We start from the raw sequence: 9,896 nt of genomic DNA, 5'->3' as shown, positions 1-9,896 counted from the left end.
CCAAACCAATCAGTTTACAACGGTCTTTGTAAATGGGTAAGTTAGTTGGGTTGTTCCATGGCAGATGGCGCAAGGCAAAGCGTACAAATCTGCGCTGAATTGCCTCTATGCGAGAAATACTGTTTTGATAATAGGGCGCCCAGACTACTGACGAGTATTCTAATATTGACCTCACTAGCGAACAAAACAAAGACTTTAAACATTGAATGCTTTTAAACTGCTTTGCAACACGAAATATGAAACCGAGTGTTTTAGATGCTTTGGAGGCTACGAAAGCAATGTGTTCTTTGAAGGACAACTTAGAGTCCAATAACACACCCAGATCTTTAACCACCGATTCTCTCCTAAGGACAGTACTTCCAATCTTGTAGTCAAAATTAAACGTAGAGCGTTTGCGGGAAAATGATATTACTGAGCATTTGTCTGCATTTAGCTCCATGCGGTTCGTTTTACACCAAACTGTAAACGCGTCAAGCTGGGATTGAAGGAAACAAGCGTTGTTGACATCGTCGACGATACAATACAGCTTAAAATCATCGGCAAATGAAAGCTTGAACGACTTAAGCAGCGAATGCACATCATTGAGGTACACTAAAAAAATCAATGGCCCTAAATGACTGCCTTGTGGTACTCCAGAGGTAACAAGAAAGTATGGCCAATTTTGATGGCCATTTTCCTACCAGTCAAGTAGGATTTCAGCCAATCAATAAAAGATCCGGAGAAACCGAGACGACTAAACTTGGCAACAATTATCTGATGATTGATTTTATCAAAAGCTGCTGAGAAATCCGTATAGATGGAATCTACTTGATGACCTTTTTGAAGCTCTTTTGCAATGAATGATGTATACGCTACTAAGTTGGTATTCGTTGAACGCTTCGGCATGAAACCATGTTGGTGTTCCGATATGAAATGAAGGCAATTGTACAGCAAAAAGTTGTGAACCACTTTTTCGAACAACTTAGACACCCCAAGTAACACCGAAAACATCTTTTCAGATAGCGGATAACAGATCTTGTCATATAAGAGTTATAATGGTGAATACCATAACATCTTGTGTTATATAAATGTTATAAAATAGCTATCGGAAAACAAGTCATCTCAAAACATGAAATGCAAAAATGACAACCTGACTTGGTTGATTGGATGCTCTACAAACGTACATAATAAAATGTATGTTGTAATAATGCATTTTAAACGTATTTTTTTACAAGATTCAAACATCAATAAACCCATCATCGTCGATACATGTTGTGTGTCATTCTAACGTCGACTATTGAAGTTGGGACAAAAATGCCATAATCAAACCTTGTGGAGGAAAATTGAACGTAATGAAATCGTTAGCGGGTGGTTTTCTAAGTTCGGTTGCTTTTCATTATCACAAAAAAAACAATCGGTTTGATACTATAAACTTCTGAAAGAGTGGTTTCAGAGTGTACTGCGAATTGACAAAATAAATAATTTTTTAGGTGAACAAAACTTCTGCCAACTGCGTTTGCTTCTTCAACTAGAATTCGGTGTTTTACACATGCACATAACGAATTTTGATATATTCACATTGGAAAATAAACGCACGGTTTTAACACACCGTGGTTGGAACATCACGTAGTCCAGACTGCCGATATACAGCACCATAATTTCAAATTTGTTCTGGTAGCAGAAAACACTTGATCCAAATGATGCATATTCCACTAGTGTTAAAATAAAGCAGGTTTCTTCTGTGCGGGCCAAAATTATTGTAGTCGAATAGGCTCTCAATTTAGTAAATATCGTCGGAAATAACAAATAGCTATTGCGTGAGGTCTATCAACATTGCTGCAATTTTCACAATGTTGACATTTGTAGAGTAATGTTTGACGTTTGGCAGATTAAAATCTATCCCCTAAGCACGAAGCTATATTTAAGTTATTTGGGTGTTATAAACATTATTGGGAAAACAATAAAATGATTTTTTAGATAATATGTTGAAAATATGTTCTTATGATGCATTGTGAACGTTATTATAAGTCAATCTAAATCCTCTAGTTAAGATGCTCTGGAGACGTTATTACAACGTAATTTCAACTCATATCTGAATCAACATACACAAACATTTCACATTTTGCTAAATAAATAATCAGGCTTACAGTACCGTTTGAAAGCTTGAATCACCTTACTTCGAATCTATTAATTTGCATATTGATTATATTAAATTAAATAAATTGATTAGAAGTCAGAATCAATTTGATAAGTTGCGTCATTGACAGCGATATAAATCAATTGAGTATGAAAAATTTAATAAAATAATTGAACCGTTCGAATATTTTTGGACGGCGCTGTAAGCCATATTAAAAATCTGCCATCTTATTTTTTCGTGAGCATTGAAGAAAATTATACAAAACAGCACAATTTTGGGTGGCTTCATTATACATTTAGGAATTATTATAATGGCCCATGAATTATTGAAAAGTGAAATTGAAAGTTTCACCATTAATTTTGATCCACATAATAAACTTCTGAAATATCGTTGAACACCTTCCTTTTTAATTTTATCGATCTCCGTGATGAAAAACAATCTTAGATTTTTTAGTTTGGAAACATTTGTCAGGTTATGATAGCCATGTATTTTAGGAGGCAATGTTGTGTTTTTTTTTCTGTAAGTTCCTTCGTTTTGCAGATTGAACATTTCAAGCAGATAGTATGTAATATGATTGTGTTTTGCAAGTTATATAGCTTTCAAATAACGTTCCAATAACCAGAACATTTGCCTGTATTATAATCTACTCATCTTGTGCCATATATATGTGGTTTTTATGTCTTTTTACTTTAAAATAGCTCAATTACAGCACATGAAATATGTCGTTATATACACTTGAATTGTGAGTATTTAATGCTGAAAAATAACCTAATTATAACAACTGTTCATTATAGCTTATATTCTCATTTTTATTATGTTGAGAGTATGTTTATAAATCGTCAAAGGTATGTGATTATAGGTGGTTGGCAGACCTATGAGTTGTTATATAAGCCGCCATTTTATGCGCTGTTTTAGCTATACAAGTGTTAGATATAAAGTAGATATCACTAGAAAAATACAACAGAATGTGTTAAAAACTGGAATTTTTAACTCTTATATAACTAACTGTGTTACTTGGGACAGCGCAAAGAGCAGATATACCGCGATAATTTTTGACATCACGTTTGTTGCCTTTTTTGAACACCGGAAAGGCAAACGATTTTTTCCAACATTCCGGGAATGATCCTGCTTGTAGAGATAGGTTGAACAGTTGTGATAGGGGCACGGATAGAATGCTTGAGCAATTCTTCAAAACTATTGCAGGAATACCATCCGGACCACAACTAGTTGACGCCTTCAAAGCAGAGCAATTCTTGCAGACAAATTCTGAATTAACGAATGGGTGATCACCAACTGGAGGATAAACGGGAACATTGTTCGCTGCTAAGAAAACCTGTTGTTCGTCCAGATACTCCGATGTAAAGACGCTCGAAAACTGACTAAGAAAGAGATTGCAGATGCCTTCTGTAGACGATTCCTCAACGCTGTCTTTGAACATGGCCGTTGGGAGACCAGATTCCTTCCGCTGTTCGTTGACGTGGTTCCAAAATGCCTTGGGATTATGACGCAGTTTCTGTTGAATTTTCCGTTGATGCGAAAGATACAGTTTCTCATTTAGTCGTTTGTAGCGAACATTGGCGGCATGATACTCTAGCTTACAGCTCAGGGTTTTAAACTTCGAATACTTGCGTAAGGTAGACCGTTTCAACCTTTTCAACTGCTTCAAACGGTAATTACTCCAAGGTGGATTTGTAGGAGGTCTATGGATACGCTTAGGAACAAATTGGTCTATAGCATAAAGAACTATGTTGGAGAATGTTGCGACTGATAATTCGAGATCCTGATTAATTATTTAGGGCACTTAGTTAAAGTGAAGTGTTATTCACGAGAAAGCCCTTTCCGAAGAATGCCAGAATGGGTTCTTCTTCTTCTTTCTGGCGTTACGTCCCCACTGGGACAGAGCCTGCTTCTCAGCTTAGTGTTCTTATGAGCACTTCCACAGTTATTAACTGAGAGCTTACTATGCCAATGACCATTTTTGCATGTGTATATCGTGTGGCAGGTACGAAGCTGAGAGAGAGGAGACAACTCATTGACAGTTGGCATGTTTTGACCTTTCTTGACTTTTCTTTATTTAATTCTTGGATTCTGCACAACGACCAAATGAACTTATTTTGGTCAAAAGCATATTCACTTTTTATTGTTCACTATAAAAAACGGATATGAATATAAACAAATAAATCAGTTTGCCAACACACAACTATATTTAGCCATAATTTTTTTTTAAAACGTGAAATCATCGTAAATCACCTAGAAATTGTGATTACGTTCACTTGAATTTTGACGGTTTTTCACGCTTTGCCCTTCGAATGTGCCGGTTTTCCAGTGACAGTTAGTGACAGGTTCCGTTGACTTTTGGGAGCTCGCAATCTAAGCCAGCTGTCTCCTCTCTCTCAGGTACGAAGATACTCTATGCCCTGGGAAATCGAGAAAGTTTCCAACCCGAAAAGATCCTCGACCGGTGGGATTCAAATCCACGACCCTCAGCTTGGTCTTGCTGAATAGCTGCGCGTTTTCCGCTATGGCTATCTGAGCCCCAGAATGGGTTCTCTTTTTCATAATGATTACTTGGACTGGGGAAAATCCAAATAAATCATTTATTTCATTGTTGATCTCTTCAGGTTATTTCAAGTCCCTTGAGAGACCTTTCATAAACATATGTTCAGTTTTGTCGTCATAAATAAAAAAATGTGCATCTTTTCTGCAAGATGTTTATGTAGAAGTTCGCGTTCTTTAATGAGTTTCCGGAAAAAATACGCGAAAGTCTCGTTTCTTTGCGATTTGGAAGGAAACCTCGATTCCCCTGCCCAAAACCACCAAATTAGGAACAACTGACTACGATTGGTGGCACTCTTTGTGATTTTGCTTGAGTCAAAGAACCTGGGCTATAGGCTGCCTCGATTCGGTGTTCGGAAATAGTTATTTATGCAACAAGTTGCAAAATGATGATTTTTTCAGCACGAGCTGTACGTTTATCCAACAAGGCTCGCCGAGTTGAATAAATACAACGAGTGCTGAAAAAATTGAGTTTTGCAACGAGTTGCATACAACATTTTATGCTTTCTTGAAAAATGATGATTTTTTTCAGCACGAGCTGTACGTTTATCCAACAAGGCTCGCCGAGTTGAATAAATACAACGAGTGCTGAAAAAATTGAGTTTTGCAACGAGTTGCATACAACATTTTTCAACTGGTTGAACTCTAAAAGCACAAACAAACATTTCAAGAGAACTCACATGGGCATACCGTCATGCGTAGTTTCAATTCAGTATTTTTCAATCACGTAGGCTTTGACACAGTAGTACCCATGAATGTCACCTAATTTCCACATAGATCTTCCATTTGATTAATATTAGTCGCCTCATGTCTCCTGAGGTGATAACGACTCGTCTCGACTCACACGCCGCGCAAAATAAGCATGACATGAAGAAACTGGGACACTGGGTTATTCGGTTGACGCCTACCAAAACAGTACTGAAAAGCGCTACTATTCAGCACCGAAAAGAGTGCTGAAAAGTAGCTCTTTTCAGCACTGTTTCTTTTGGTAGGAAAAGTAGGCCGTTATGTTTATCAACTTCTGAATGAAAAGTTGATTGATTTACAATGTAATTGCAAAAATGTATTTTAGAAGAAATAACACTTTTCTCATTCAATGCATTATCATTAGCTGCTCTTGCCTCTCCCGGGTTCAGATTAATGTTGCCCTATTGTCTATTTCCCCGGGTAAATGAAGCGTGCGTTCGATCCTGAAAATGATTTAAATTTATTTAGAAAATAAATATCAACATCAACGATATAATCTGATTTATGGGGAAATTTGCAACCATTCTTGGCTTTCTTCCGGAAGCAAAGTTCCCAAAGCTCAGATAAAGTTTCCGTTGCCATCGATGAGGGCAGAAAGAAAGCGATTAATAATCCCATCGCTCCCTCGCTTACAGTCTTACCTCTCTATTCTCTAAGGATGGGTCCGGAAATGCCACAACCGTCTTCCGTCGCCCTCAACACAATCGAAGTGGAAGGAAAGATGGATGTCGACATCGACCAAGGTTTGTTCCGTGAGAAATTACCGTTTGCATCGTCTTCCACCGTTGCAGCAATGACAACGTCGACGTCGAAGAAAAAGATGCATTGGGTTGGCGGGGAATGTAATCAAGCACACAGTTCGCTACATAAAACATGCAGCGACCTCATCGATGTCGTGATTCAGTTTTATCGTGCCAATTCTAGCGCGTGATTCAATGAACTGAGGAGCGCTGATTACGCAGGTTTAATAGATCGCGACACAAGAGATAAAGTGCAAGAAAATGTCAAAAGTCTCACATTCGAATCAGATTGTGTTTAATTACAATGTAAATGTAATCAATTGATAGTAATAGACAATGAAGGAAAAATCATAGTGTCAGTGGAAGGTGTCGGAGCATGTGGTGGAGTTGCTTTCATCATTCATAGTAGTATAAAACATCAATTTTTTTCTTCATTTGAAACCAGAGTTTTTGATACCGTCAAACGGGGCTTCTTTTGACATTATTTCCACATTCTTTAACTTTGAGGATTTGTTACTCTTAGAATTATGGATAGATGTTGATAATTTTTGCCTATATTTAAGTTGTATATGTACGTAACAAATGTGCAAAATATGAGGCAAATCCATCAAGAAATAACAAAAATACTTGAATAGCGAAAAAAGTGTGTCCTTCAAGACAAAAAAGGGGCTACTTTGGACATATTCAGAATTTGCTAATGAAATGTTTTTTTCCTTATAACTTTCAAACTGATTCAATAAATTGTCGTGCACTGTGATGTTATGGAACGTTTTTCTTTGATAAACTTAATGTAGAAAATTGCAAAGCTAGAATCAATTACACATACCGTAAAATGGGGTGTTAAGGACTTTGAACTTCTCAATCAAGTTCGACAAATCACAGAAACGTGGAAAGTCGATACATAAGTCATCTGAAAAGCTCGATTTGTTCGGAGGATTGTGAGCTGCATTATGTAATAGGAGCTATCTATTAATATGAAGTATTGTGGTTGCTAGATATTGAAAACTTGTCAAAACATTTTTGTTTGAATTTTATGGGCTAAATACATTTATTTACAAAACCATGAAATAAATTTGAGAAAAAATCGCGAGTAAAATGTAATTGAGATCATAGTGCAGACAAAAACTTCTTAAAATTATATCTGGGTTTCGATTTTTAGAAAGTTTTATGAAAAAAGTCTCGTTTTGAAAATAAGTGGGGTGTTAAGGGATTATCCACTCAAACTTTTCTAAGTAACTAAATTCATTTGATTAATGCCATTACGTATTTCAATATAGCTTTGAGTTGTTCCGTGAAGTTAACCTGCATGGAAAGTTAAGGGATCTATTTCGTAAGTCACTGAATATCACATAAAAAAAACTTATCTCAAAATTTGGTAAAATTGTTAGGAAAATGTAGATTAAAACTGAATTGGGGATACGACTGTGTTAATTATGTTCTAGATTACGGCTTTCAGTCAAAAACTCAATTGCTCAAAAACGGATTTTAAGTGTTCATGTCCGAAACGTCGGATGAAAACTTACAATCCGTTTTGAGCATAATAGACTGAAGGCCATAACCTAAAAGATAAAAACTGATTAATGTTAATATGGGGTTTTCATGATAGTATTTTCAAAAGCTGTTCCATCGCATTGGTGAAAAGTTTGAAAATAGGAATGGTTATCTTATATGAGACGATTTTGGAGCTATTGATTCTTCTAAGCACTACCTACGTCCTAGATAAACAATAATAATATAAGGTTATTTCCAATCTCTTTTTGGAAAACTTTTAAGGATTCGTGGTTATCTGTTAAGTCAGTGATTCCCAAAGTGGGCGAATTCGCCCCCCGGGGGGCGATTTTTATGCTCAAGGGGGCGAAAATTTGTTGAACTGAATTTGGGGGGCGAAAAATCCAGTAAGGGGGCGAAAAAGCTAACACGAAAGCATATTAGAATAATTACTCATAGCCTTTGGAGGACACACATCTGAAGGTTCAATTCCATACTTAACTAATCCCAGGACTATTTTAGATCGTTATATATCTAATCATGATCATTTTAAAATTATGATAGACAACACTTGATGATATGTGAATATTAAGAATGGTCGGTATTTGAGATTTTCACTAGGTTGGGATGATAACAATTAAAACACACAACATATTTTGAATGTACAAACCATATCTGAGAATTGTTATATATTTTTTGCAAATGCCCAATGTATATTGGTATCCACATTTATTCGGAAAAAAATCTACGGTACCCGTTGTGCAGTCTCGGTTGCACTTATTTTTATCATATCTTATGGTACAAATCATATAAGAAACAAATTTTGAAAAATTTAGCAAATAAAAATCTGGTTCCAACGATAAAACCACATGATGCCGAAGACGAAACACACTCAGTTTAAACATAGATTCAGAAAAATATCAGAGATGCGAATCAGATTTCAGAACGCCCAAAAAAAAATTTTTGGTGTACCCTTTTGAAATATTGCATTGAAGGAAAACATTCTGGTTTTGCATAGAGTTTTTCAGGGTTTTTGGATTGAATAAAATAGCGTTCATAAACGCGCCAACTGGTGACGTGTTTTGGGGGGTGAGAGGAGCGAGACCTTCCAAAAACGCACTGTTGCAAACAAAACCGATGCAGTGCATCCAAATATGACATATCGATGTGAAAATAGTTGCATTTGTTTGGAAAACATTACATTACATACGCCTATGCATAGATTACAAATAAATAGTTGAAACTGGACCGAACTTGTATCGAAAACTGATTCAGTAGCCTGTTTGGCACGCAAGATATTGTTTAAATTTGCTATTATAAATTACAGTTCAGTAAATCATTCCTAATAGTTATGGGTTAAAAATATTTAAGAAAATATTTTTAAATGAACATAAAAGTTATTGTATTATGATTCTATGGATATGTCAATCGAACATATTTTTGGCGCTCAGAGCCTATTTAACATACTTGAATCACATATCAGGGGGGCGATTTCAGATAAATATTGGCTTCAAGGGGGCGAAAGTTGAAAAAGTTTGGGAAGCATTGAGTACATTGTAGTGAGGGTGACACATTTCGCATAAAGACGTTTCGCATATGGACTTTTGGCATAATGGGCGTTTCGCATAAAGCAGCTTCATATAAGAACAGGTAGCATTTTAAAGAAGGCATATAATTTTCTTCATGCTAAACGTCCACCCATAAAATAATGCGGAACGTCCTTATGCGAAACGTTTTAATGCGAAACGTCCCTCCCCCCATTGTAGCATAGTGTTTGCGATTTCCGCTTTATATTGAAACTTTTCGTTAGGATTTTTTTTTTCGATTATGCCTTTGGGTGTTACATGCAAATCCGTTATTTGGCGTGCTGCTTTATTTAAAAGGCAAATTGGAAACATACTCTATTCAAACTGAAAGCTTGTTGAAATTATCCTTCTTTTGACAAGTCATGACAAGGTTGCTCTGCCCTATTCTAGGATGCGAATACTGCATATAAGTATACAAATCTTTTCAAGACAATTGTGCGATGCACTTATAGCTTGGTTGAAAAAAGAATCAATATGTATGAGAGATTTAGCAGGTAAAATAAAACGGTAACGTTTGCAGGAGTTCCAACTTGAATTATATTGAAGTAATATCATCTTTAGATTGAGGCTGAATGTCTCGTTAATAAAGACAATTCATTCATTTATTCATCTTTAGATTGCACACATCATCGATATTGACCAAAAAAAAATTTTTTTTTGCTG

Source organism: Aedes aegypti, chromosome 3 (assembly GCF_002204515.2).
Source record: "Aedes aegypti strain LVP_AGWG chromosome 3, AaegL5.0 Primary Assembly, whole genome shotgun sequence".
Taxonomy (NCBI): Eukaryota; Metazoa; Arthropoda; class Insecta; order Diptera; family Culicidae; genus Aedes; species Aedes aegypti.
Note: the sequence above shows the minus strand (reverse complement) of the source record.